This window comes from Mauremys mutica, chromosome 7 (assembly GCF_020497125.1).
Source record: "Mauremys mutica isolate MM-2020 ecotype Southern chromosome 7, ASM2049712v1, whole genome shotgun sequence".
NCBI classification, from domain to species: domain Eukaryota; kingdom Metazoa; phylum Chordata; order Testudines; family Geoemydidae; genus Mauremys; species Mauremys mutica.
In genome coordinates, this window is record NC_059078.1 from 103,502,565 (window position 1) to 103,512,196 (window position 9,632).

A 9,632-nucleotide genomic window follows, 5' to 3' on the forward strand; every position below is an offset into this window, starting at 1 on the left:
TAATTAATTAGCCTTGCTTCCAAGTAGTATTATTGATCAATGCAAAAACTATAAATCTTACTTCAAATAATAAATAGCTCTTCTTTGACTTTGCAAACTCAGCTATGGGGAGTTATCCTCAAAAATTGTAGGGAATTTAACTATGTCTTATTAGGTCAAATACTAGACTCAGCAAAATATTCACTTTTACTATGGAGAAATGAGAACAGCTGAGATGAGGAGACATATCTTCTTACAGAAGAGCTGCAGTAATTGATTTTTTTAGCTACTTTATAAATTCTCCCCTTCTCCACCTTCCTATCTCTGTTATGAAATCTAGGATCATAAGCATTTCTGTATTAAAAATAATCTCAACCTATCCTATATAAAATATATCAAATTAAATATTTGTCCCCAGGGTTTTTGGTTTGTATTTCTTTAATAATGTTTTGTTTTCTGAGGGCAAAGCATATAAAAATAGAGTAAAAAAGGTATCATTAAATTGGCTGACTGAAATTACAAAGGAACACTATTATTTGAATAACAGGGACTGATTTATATGCAGTAACATTTAGTCAAATGATGAATTAGCCACATATTCTTTGGCCTGATCAAAATTTTCAAATAAGTTTGATGTATATTTATAATGTAGTACTGGCTTTTTGGCCTTTTGAAGTTGAAAGTCAGAAAAAAAAATAAGGGCCCAATTCTGCCTCTTTTATTCATCTTGAGTAGTATCTTACCTACACAAGTAGTCTCATCAAACCTTCTATACAAGTGGCAGAAATTGATCTAATATTAGTTTCAGGATCATGTTCATGTTTAACTTTGTGTAGAACTGAAAATATAACACAGTACATGATGTAAATTGTGTATATTTTTACATCAGAAATAGTTAATCTAAACCAAAAATAGGTTGCTATTTTATTGGGATTTCAACAACTTGGGAAGGGGTGCGACCATTGAAAATTGAATTTTTTACAACAGCAGCAGCAAAAATAGAAAACTAACATTTGGTAAATTTTGACCAGCATTGCTATTCGATACTAGAACACAGCCAACAAAAAAAAAACAAAAAAAATTGAAATAATCAAAGACTAAGCAGCCAAAGTTTTTGTCCAATTGTATAGATAAATCAAGTAGTACTGATTGTGTTTGTGATTGTGTTGTAACCAACATACATTAATTGCTGGAGAACTGATTCCTGACAGAGAACCTGCATTCTTGTTGTTAGGGTTTTCTAATGGAAATGTTGGCTCTTAAAGCTTTATTATGAAGGATAAGGAAAATAATAGAAAATAAAAGGAAAATTGGTCATCATAAGAGTTTACTGTACATGGAAAATATGGTTGTTACTGCTGACTATTACAAGAAATAGAGAAGTACAGTGAACAGGAGTACAGTGTATAGGTTGAAAATCACTGCTAGGCAGGTGACCAACACAAAGCTCTCAAAATAAGATTTCAGTGATTTGTAGGCCTTAAGCTGATCTATTGGCCTTGTGCTTTACAAGGTTGAGTTTCATCCATAGTGAATATGGGCATAATGAAATGTGATAGTTGGGTTTAAATGCAAGTTTCAAAATGTTCCAATGCTTTGAAATGTGAAAATTGTAATTCTGGATTCAGTGAATCTCTCCTTGTAGTGAATTAGTTCTGGAATAGGAATGGCTTTGCTATAAGAAGGCTCCACTGTGCATGCTTCTGTTAGATTCATCTTGTGATGCTGCATAACATGAGAAGCTTTGCTTTTTTCAATACCTGACAGTTAGTTTTTGCATCTAAAATTAATTCTTCTATGAAAGACGCCAACTGACAAAGGTTCCTGATGTCAGTTAATAGCCTGTAGGAAAACTTATTAAGTGATGAACTGCTTTGAAAATAGAAGTTCTCACACAGGAAGATTATTATTCAACTAAATTATCTACTCTGGCAGCAAACAAAATATAAATCAGGTCTTGTGATATTAGTGACACATTGTGGAAAAGTACCAGGCAGGAATGCTACCTTAACAGGGAACCAGTGTCTGCTCTTGCTGAAAGGACACAACTTTTTCTGAAGAGCACCTTGCTTAAAGAAATGCAAAAACCATGGGTCACACAATATCTCTAGTTAATGAAGAGAAAGTGCAAGAGGTAAAACAATGTTTCTGCTTCTGCCATCCAGTGATTCTTTTTAACCCTCAGGTACTGTCCTCCTCAATTAAAGGAAACTTACATAAGTTATAATTTTGTTAATGTCCTAACCTAGAAGAAAGAGATACAAAGTTCAAAAAGGCCTCTAGAGGAATAAGTGCATACATTTAGCTAGTATGGATAAATATAACAAAAGTCAACCCTTGGAGTTTTGCTGAGCTGTGTGTTGAGCAGATAAACCAGAGAGATTGCCCTAAAAACTGAACTCCAAAGGCTTGGCTGAAAACTAAAAACTTCTTTAAGATCTCAAACAAGGGGGGAAGTGTATAGCTGTTGTTTTAGGAACAGAGTGCTGTATTTTCCTTCCTTAGAGGTTTTTAAGGCCTGGCTTGACAAAGCCCTGGCTGGGATGATTTAGTTGGGGATTGGTCCTGCTTTGAGCAGGGGGTTGGACTAGATGACCTCCTGATGTCTCTTCCATGATTCTAATATTAAGAACATAAGAACATTTATCTTTTCTCTTTTGGTGCTGTACCTTTTAATTTCTGTTTAACTAACCTCCTCATTTTCTGAAACTAAATGCTACAGAGTTGGGCTGCTGTGGTGTTTTCCTCCCCACAGGGATGTTAAATTTAATTATATTATGGTCACTAATACCAAGCCGTCCAGCTATATTCACCTCTTGGACCAGATCCTGTGGTCCACTTAGGGCTAAATAAAGAATTGCCTCTCCTCTTGTGGGTTCCAGGACTAGCTGCTCCAAGAAGCAGTAATTTAAGGTGTCAAGAAACTTTATCTCTGCATCCCATCCAGAGGTGACATATACCCCGTCAATATGGGGATAGTTGAAATCCCCCATTATTATTGAGGTTTTTTTTATTTTAATAGTCTCTTTAATCTCCCTGAGCATTTCATAGTCACTATCACCATCCTGGTCAGGTGATCGGTAATATATCCCTACTGTTATATTATTAATTAAGCATGGAATTACTGTTCATAGAGATTCTATGGTACAGTTTGGTTCATTTAAGATTTTTACTTCCTTTGATTCTATGTTTTCTTTTATATGTAGTGCCACTCCCCCACCAGCACGACCTGTTCTGTCCTTCCAATCTATTTTGTACCCTGGTTTTACTATATTCCATTGATTATCCTTATTTCACCAAGTTTCTGTGATGCTTATTATAGCAATATCCTCATTTAATATGAGGCACAATAATTCAACCATCTTATTATTTAGACTTCTAGCATTGGTATATAAGTACTTTAAAAGCTTGTCACTTTTTAGCTGTCTCTCATTACATGATGTAATTGAATGGGATTTTTTTTTCATTTGACTGTTTCTCATCAGAGCCTAACTGTATTTTATCATCTTCCAGCCTCTCCTCCTTACTAGGACATAGAGAATCTCAATTAATAGATCCCACCCCCAATGGATGTCTCAAACCACATGCTCCTCCACACCTGTTGGCTTTCCCCCAGCCCTTAGCTTAAAAACCACTCTAAAACCTTTTCAATTTTAAGTGCCGGCAATCTGGTTCGATTTTGGTTTAGGTGGAGCCCATCTTTCCTATACAGGTCCCCCCTTTCCCAAAAATTTCCCCAGTTCTTAATAAATCTAAACCTTTCTCCCTGCACCATCACCTCATCCATGCATTGAGACCCTACAGTTCTGCCTGTCTATCTGGCCCTGTGCATGAAACTGGAAGCATTTCAGAGCATGTTACCATTGAGGTCCTGGACTTCAATCTTGTACCTACCAGCCTAAATGTGGCCTCCAGGGACTCTCTCCTATCCTTCCCTATGTCATTGGTACCTACATGTAACACGATCACTGGCTCCTCACCAGCACTGCATGTAAGTCTATCTAGAAAACATTTGAGATGAATACGAGCTCCTTCCATTGCTATCAGCTCCCCAGCATTAGTTGGCTGACAGCCAGTTTCTGTCCTTAGTGGGAATGCCTTAATTGCTTACATTAATTGTCACCCCCATACTTCACATATAGTTTGTATAAACCAGTGTTTCCCAACCTTTTTGATACCAGGGACTGTCTTGCTGCCTTCCTAAACTGTGTCAGGGAAATCTCAGGGACTAGCACTGGTCCATGGATGGTCATTGAGAAACACTGGTCTAAGAGGTCCTTCAGCCCCTTTTCACAGAAAATGCTCTTGACATGCGCGCGCGCACACACACACACACCCATTTTATCCCTGTCTGAAGGTGAGGAAGGAGTGCTGCAGTAAGCTCAAATACTATAGCACTTTTTCTTCATCTTCTGCATGTGGTTCAATACAGGAAGGAGAGAGCATAGTGCTTCACTCCCTTCCTGGGCCACAGCAACCAGAAAGTCTGAGTGGATTGTGGTTGAGAGAGGAGAATGAACTGGAAGTTGTGGGGAGCATAGTATTACAGATAAGGAATACTGGGATATGACACAGAGAATGTAGACGGGAGAGGAACATGTTGGGTTTAAAGTGGTGGTGGGGGCAAGCACAGTACAAGCTGAGGACCCAAGCTGGTGGGGGTGAGGTGAAAGGGCATCAGGCAGCTGGGAAAAATGGAGGGAAAATGCCAATATTGTGGTAAAGAAGAGGGAGAAAGTGAACATGAATGCAGAGGAGGTAGAACTAGTGGGGGAGTTGTAGGATCAGAATTCAAGTTGGTTGAAATTTTTAATCTGAAACTTTCTTTCATCAAAAATGCAATTTGGGTCAACCAAAATTTGGATTGAATTCACCTAATTATTTTGGTTCTCGGGGGGGGAGGGGCGGGAGGAGAGACAAACAACAATTCAGAAAATCAGAATGTTTCATATTGACATTTTTTTAAACAGAATGTTTTGATTCAAATCAACTTTTAATTTGGAAATGTGGTTCAATTTAATTTTAAAAATCTAAAAGAAAAAACGCTTGAAAATGAAATGATGATCCATTTTAAGTTGAAGAAAACATTTTGTTTGACCTGAAATGATTTTTTCTACTGATTTGGCCACCAAACAAACAAAAAAAACAATTAACAAGCCCTTATCAGAATAACTATATTGGGGAGAAGCATATAAGATGAAAAAAGAAGAGGAAAAATTGGAACCATATGGCCTGATTCTGAGGTCTATGGAATTCCAGCAATTCCCATTAAAGTTAATGGTGGGTATTGGGATTTGGCACCATTCAAGACTATAAACAATGACATGTATTTTTAAATGCTTTCTTCAATATTCTGAATCTGATTTTTTAGATATTTTTTATTTAATATTTCTTTGGCTATTGAAGATTTAAAAACAAAATAAAAAACCCCTACTCTTAGTAATAAACAATAAACAATCTTCTCCCATCCCATGATGGGTTGGGTACCTCCTATCTTGACTCAAACTCCTTTGTATGTTAAATACCCACCTGCATTTTAACTTCTCGGAAGTTGACAGAGATAGCCTTCAGATGTTGAGGAATCTGAGCTTCTGAATCTCTGTTTCATTTGCCAGTTGGGTTGCTCTTTTTTTCATTACCTGCTCAGTATTTTCATGTTTCAAAAAGATCCATAGCTCATTCCCAGGAAAAGACTTTTTCTGTTGCTAGTAAATATGAAAATAACTATTTGTAGTACTTGTTCCTGCATTAATTAAGAAAAAAGGCAGTAAGCCACCATCTAATCAACACTATTCACAATTTGTTCCATACTTGGTAATCAGTAATGCTCTCCGTTGTCCTTAAAACTTGCAGAACGTACTAGTTACTCCTAATGAGCAGCTTCTCTACGTATAATGTCAATATTATCCACAGCTATTCATTTTGTGTCAGGCTCTTATTTGAAATGATGACTTCACTGAATCACATTGCATGGAGTGCAGTTTCCCCTTCCCAAAGTAGAAAGTCAAGGATTACTTTCATGAGGGCTTCAGAAGAAATGTACTATGATTGACAGCTAATTGCTGTTTTTAATGGCTTGAAGCATTTAATAAAAGTGTGGCACGTACAGTGCAGTTAGAAAAGACTGATTGCTATACTAAGAATAATTTTGTTTCATTGCAGTCTCCTAGCTCACTAGAAAAATCTGGAATTCATAGTCAATGGAAAGAAAATTAATGGTCTAATAAAAAAACAATTATTTTGCTTCTGCTAGGGATAATCGCCTTAAAATGCCAATTCATCTTGTGTCTACAATTGATTAGAACATGGAACGAATCAGCAGAAACACTTTAAATTTGTTATATTTATATGGGAACTAATTGTTTAAAATGTACTTTCAAATATTGACTGTAGGCGTGTGACAGAAGGGGGTGTGTGCTCTAGTGCACTGAGTACAGGACTGAGAACTAGGAGACCTAGATTGTAGTCCCATTTCTGTAATTAGCTGACTGTGGACTTAGTCAAGTCACTTAACCTCTCTTTACCTATTTCTCCATCTGCGAATGGAAATAATGCTTACCCACCATTTCGTAGCATTTTGAGATCTAGGGAGAAAACTGAGCTATATAAGTGCAAAGTATATTCATTATTTTATAATTAAGTTGTCAGCTCCTATTGACCTCTGTTCTTGTAGTTCAGGCTTCTACTTTGTCTCTCCACCTCCACAAAATCTGACCTTAACTTCTAAAAGATTTCTTACTTGCAACACCTGCCATCTGGAATAGCTTTACTGTGTCTCAATATCATTTAGAAAATATTTGCCATGGAGCTTTGACTCATTGACTCTAAGGTGAGAAGGGACCATCGTGAACATTTAGTCTGACCACCTGCACATTGCAGACTTCACCCACCCCTGAAATAGAACCCTAACCTCTGGCTGAGCTACTGAAGTTCTCAAATCATGGTTTAAAGACTTCAGGTTACAGACAATTCACCATTTACACTAATTTAAGCCTGCAGGTGACCTGTGCCCCATGCTTCAGAGGAAGGCAGAAAAAACCCCAAGGTCTCTGATAATCTGATCTGGGGGCAAATTTCTTCCCAACCCCAAATATGGCGATCAGTAGACTCTGAGCCTGTGGGCAAGACCTTCCAGGCAGATACTTGGGAAAGAATTCTCCCTAGCAAGTCCGAGCCCTCCCCATCTAGTGTCTTGTCTCCAGCAGTTGGGGATTTTTGCTACCGGTAGTTGCTAATGGGCCACATGCCAACGTAAGCAGTTCCATCATACCATCCCCTCCATAAACTTATCAAGCTCAGTCTTAATTTAGTACTGATAATATCACTAGCTATGTTTTGTGTCAGGTAATTCTTGGTTAGAGGATCTTAATGTAACTTTTCCTTTAGTGACCTATCAGCCTTTTAAATATGGAATGGAGCAAGTGTCTGCAGAATGGAGTTGTTCTATCTTTTGTGAAATAATGTGTGCCTCTCTGTGAGAGGACTGTACCATTCCTCTGTAGAATTCGAAGGGGGTGGAGAAGGTACTGACTGGAGATGGGGTGAAGTAGTCACCTACTTCTCTGGAGATAACTCCACCACTATCCAAAACTGCAGGGGAAAAAATCATCACAAATTAATAGTGCTGAAGTCTAAATCCCCCTTAAAGGGGCAGTGAGATCATGCCCAGGGCAGCTGCAGTAGGGAATGACTGTAAAAGCTTTTCTTCCTAAGGATCTGGAGGTGGAATAGGAGCCAGTCTGGCCAGCATGCAGAGTGGTGAGGGCAAGGGAATTCAGCCTTAGCTTTTGGATTAAAATATTGTAAAATAAAAGGACAGTATTCATAAAAATGAAACTGGTGGCTCATAAGATTAAGTTTTAATGAAGGGGACTTGTAATGTGCTTGTATGTACCCATGTTAACATGAGTCGTATCAAGTTAAGAGCTTTGAGGTTTAATAAAAAAGTCATAACTTGGAACAATATGTAAAAAAGATAGGAAGCAATGATTTTCAACCTTCTATGAAGACCAAAGTACCCAATATCCACCCCCATAATATTCTAAATAACCTGAGTTCAGCACACCAGCTGTCTTATAATGCTAACTGACTAGGCAACAAGCCCTTCTAAACAATTTGTGAAAATAAAGAAATAGCATGTGGGCTGATGGTAATTAAGTGCCTTAGGAAAAGTTTGTCCTTGGCATGAAATATTACTATCGACTCATCAACTGATCTGGTGTATGTTATGTGCAACAGTAGTGTTGTGGGTGGGTACAGCACCTTTCAAACACTCCTACTTTATATCCAGGGTACTACTGTAGGATATTATTTCTGTACCCAGAATCCTGCTGGTTTGATGGATTACATAATTAGTATCTGAGGTTAGGCAGACACTGTACCTCTTGGAAATCAAAGCTGGAGGAAAAGAGTTTAATATGTGCTAGGGACTGTTTTGTCTGAATTTAAGCAAAGACTTTCACCCCCAAACACTTTCCACAATACAAAATGTAAATCATGGTTAATGTGTCACTTTTATGGACCAATTTATAGATCCAGATTAGAGCTGGCTGAATTATTTGTTTGCAGATAAACTATTTTATGAATTTTTTAGCCCTTTGCTGTTTGCATGTCATGTACAAAATAAGCTAGTTTCATATTACTTATTTGTAAATATTTAGCACGTAGTTTGGACAAAATAATTGTTAGGATATGAACTGTTTTCTTTAACTAATCACTGTGTATTATTTATGATGTGCTGCATCACACATTGGTGTTACTGTGCCCTCATTGGATGACTGAATCTTTTAAAACTGGAGAATGACAAATAGCAAATATTTTTGTTCATGCACAAATACTGGTGTTCACATGTGGCTAAAAGTATTGATATGAAGAATAGCCAACTTCCAATTTCCAAGTTTCATCACAAACTGCTAAAAATGTGTGGCTTACAGCAGCAAGAGTAGGACAACTTCATGCTCCTCCAGTATTTACTGCCACTTGTTTCTGAAAGTAAAAAGGAAAGTTTCTGTGTATGTGACAGGATCCTGACATTGCACTGTAGTCTACCCTGCATTCATCTACTATTGCTATGCAATATGCAGAATTTGACTGCTGTTCTTCATCCTCTTATTCATAAGTCAGGCTATTAATGGATAGAGGGAAATATCTGAATTACAATATACCTTACGGTTTAGGGCTGTGCTTTTACAGGGAGTTTATCAGACTATCCATGAAGGAACACTTCAGTTTGAGTTTGAAGAGGTAGATATAAGGTGGTACCATCTGTTGTTTGTTGTATCATTTTGTAATTTACTGTTTTCTGGTTGCTTTGAGAACAGACATTTTATGTGCTTCAGTCATTCCATAAAAGTAGTTTTAAAAAAGAAACATACTGTAAATTTGTACATAAATTGTTGGGAATGGATAGTAATTAGCTGAACAAACTTCAGTGAAAGTGTAAAGTTACATCCTATGCTACCTGGGAAGTTAATGAATAAGCAGGATGTGAGGTGTGTGGTGACACAAAGGCCCAGTGGGTTTTCAGCATCAGCCTCAGCCAGAGACTACAATTCAGGAAAATGTCCCTATGCACAAAAGCACGTGTGTAAGCCCCATTGAGCGTTTGAGCTTGACTAGCTACAGACCAGTATATCCCCAAAATATTAAAGTTT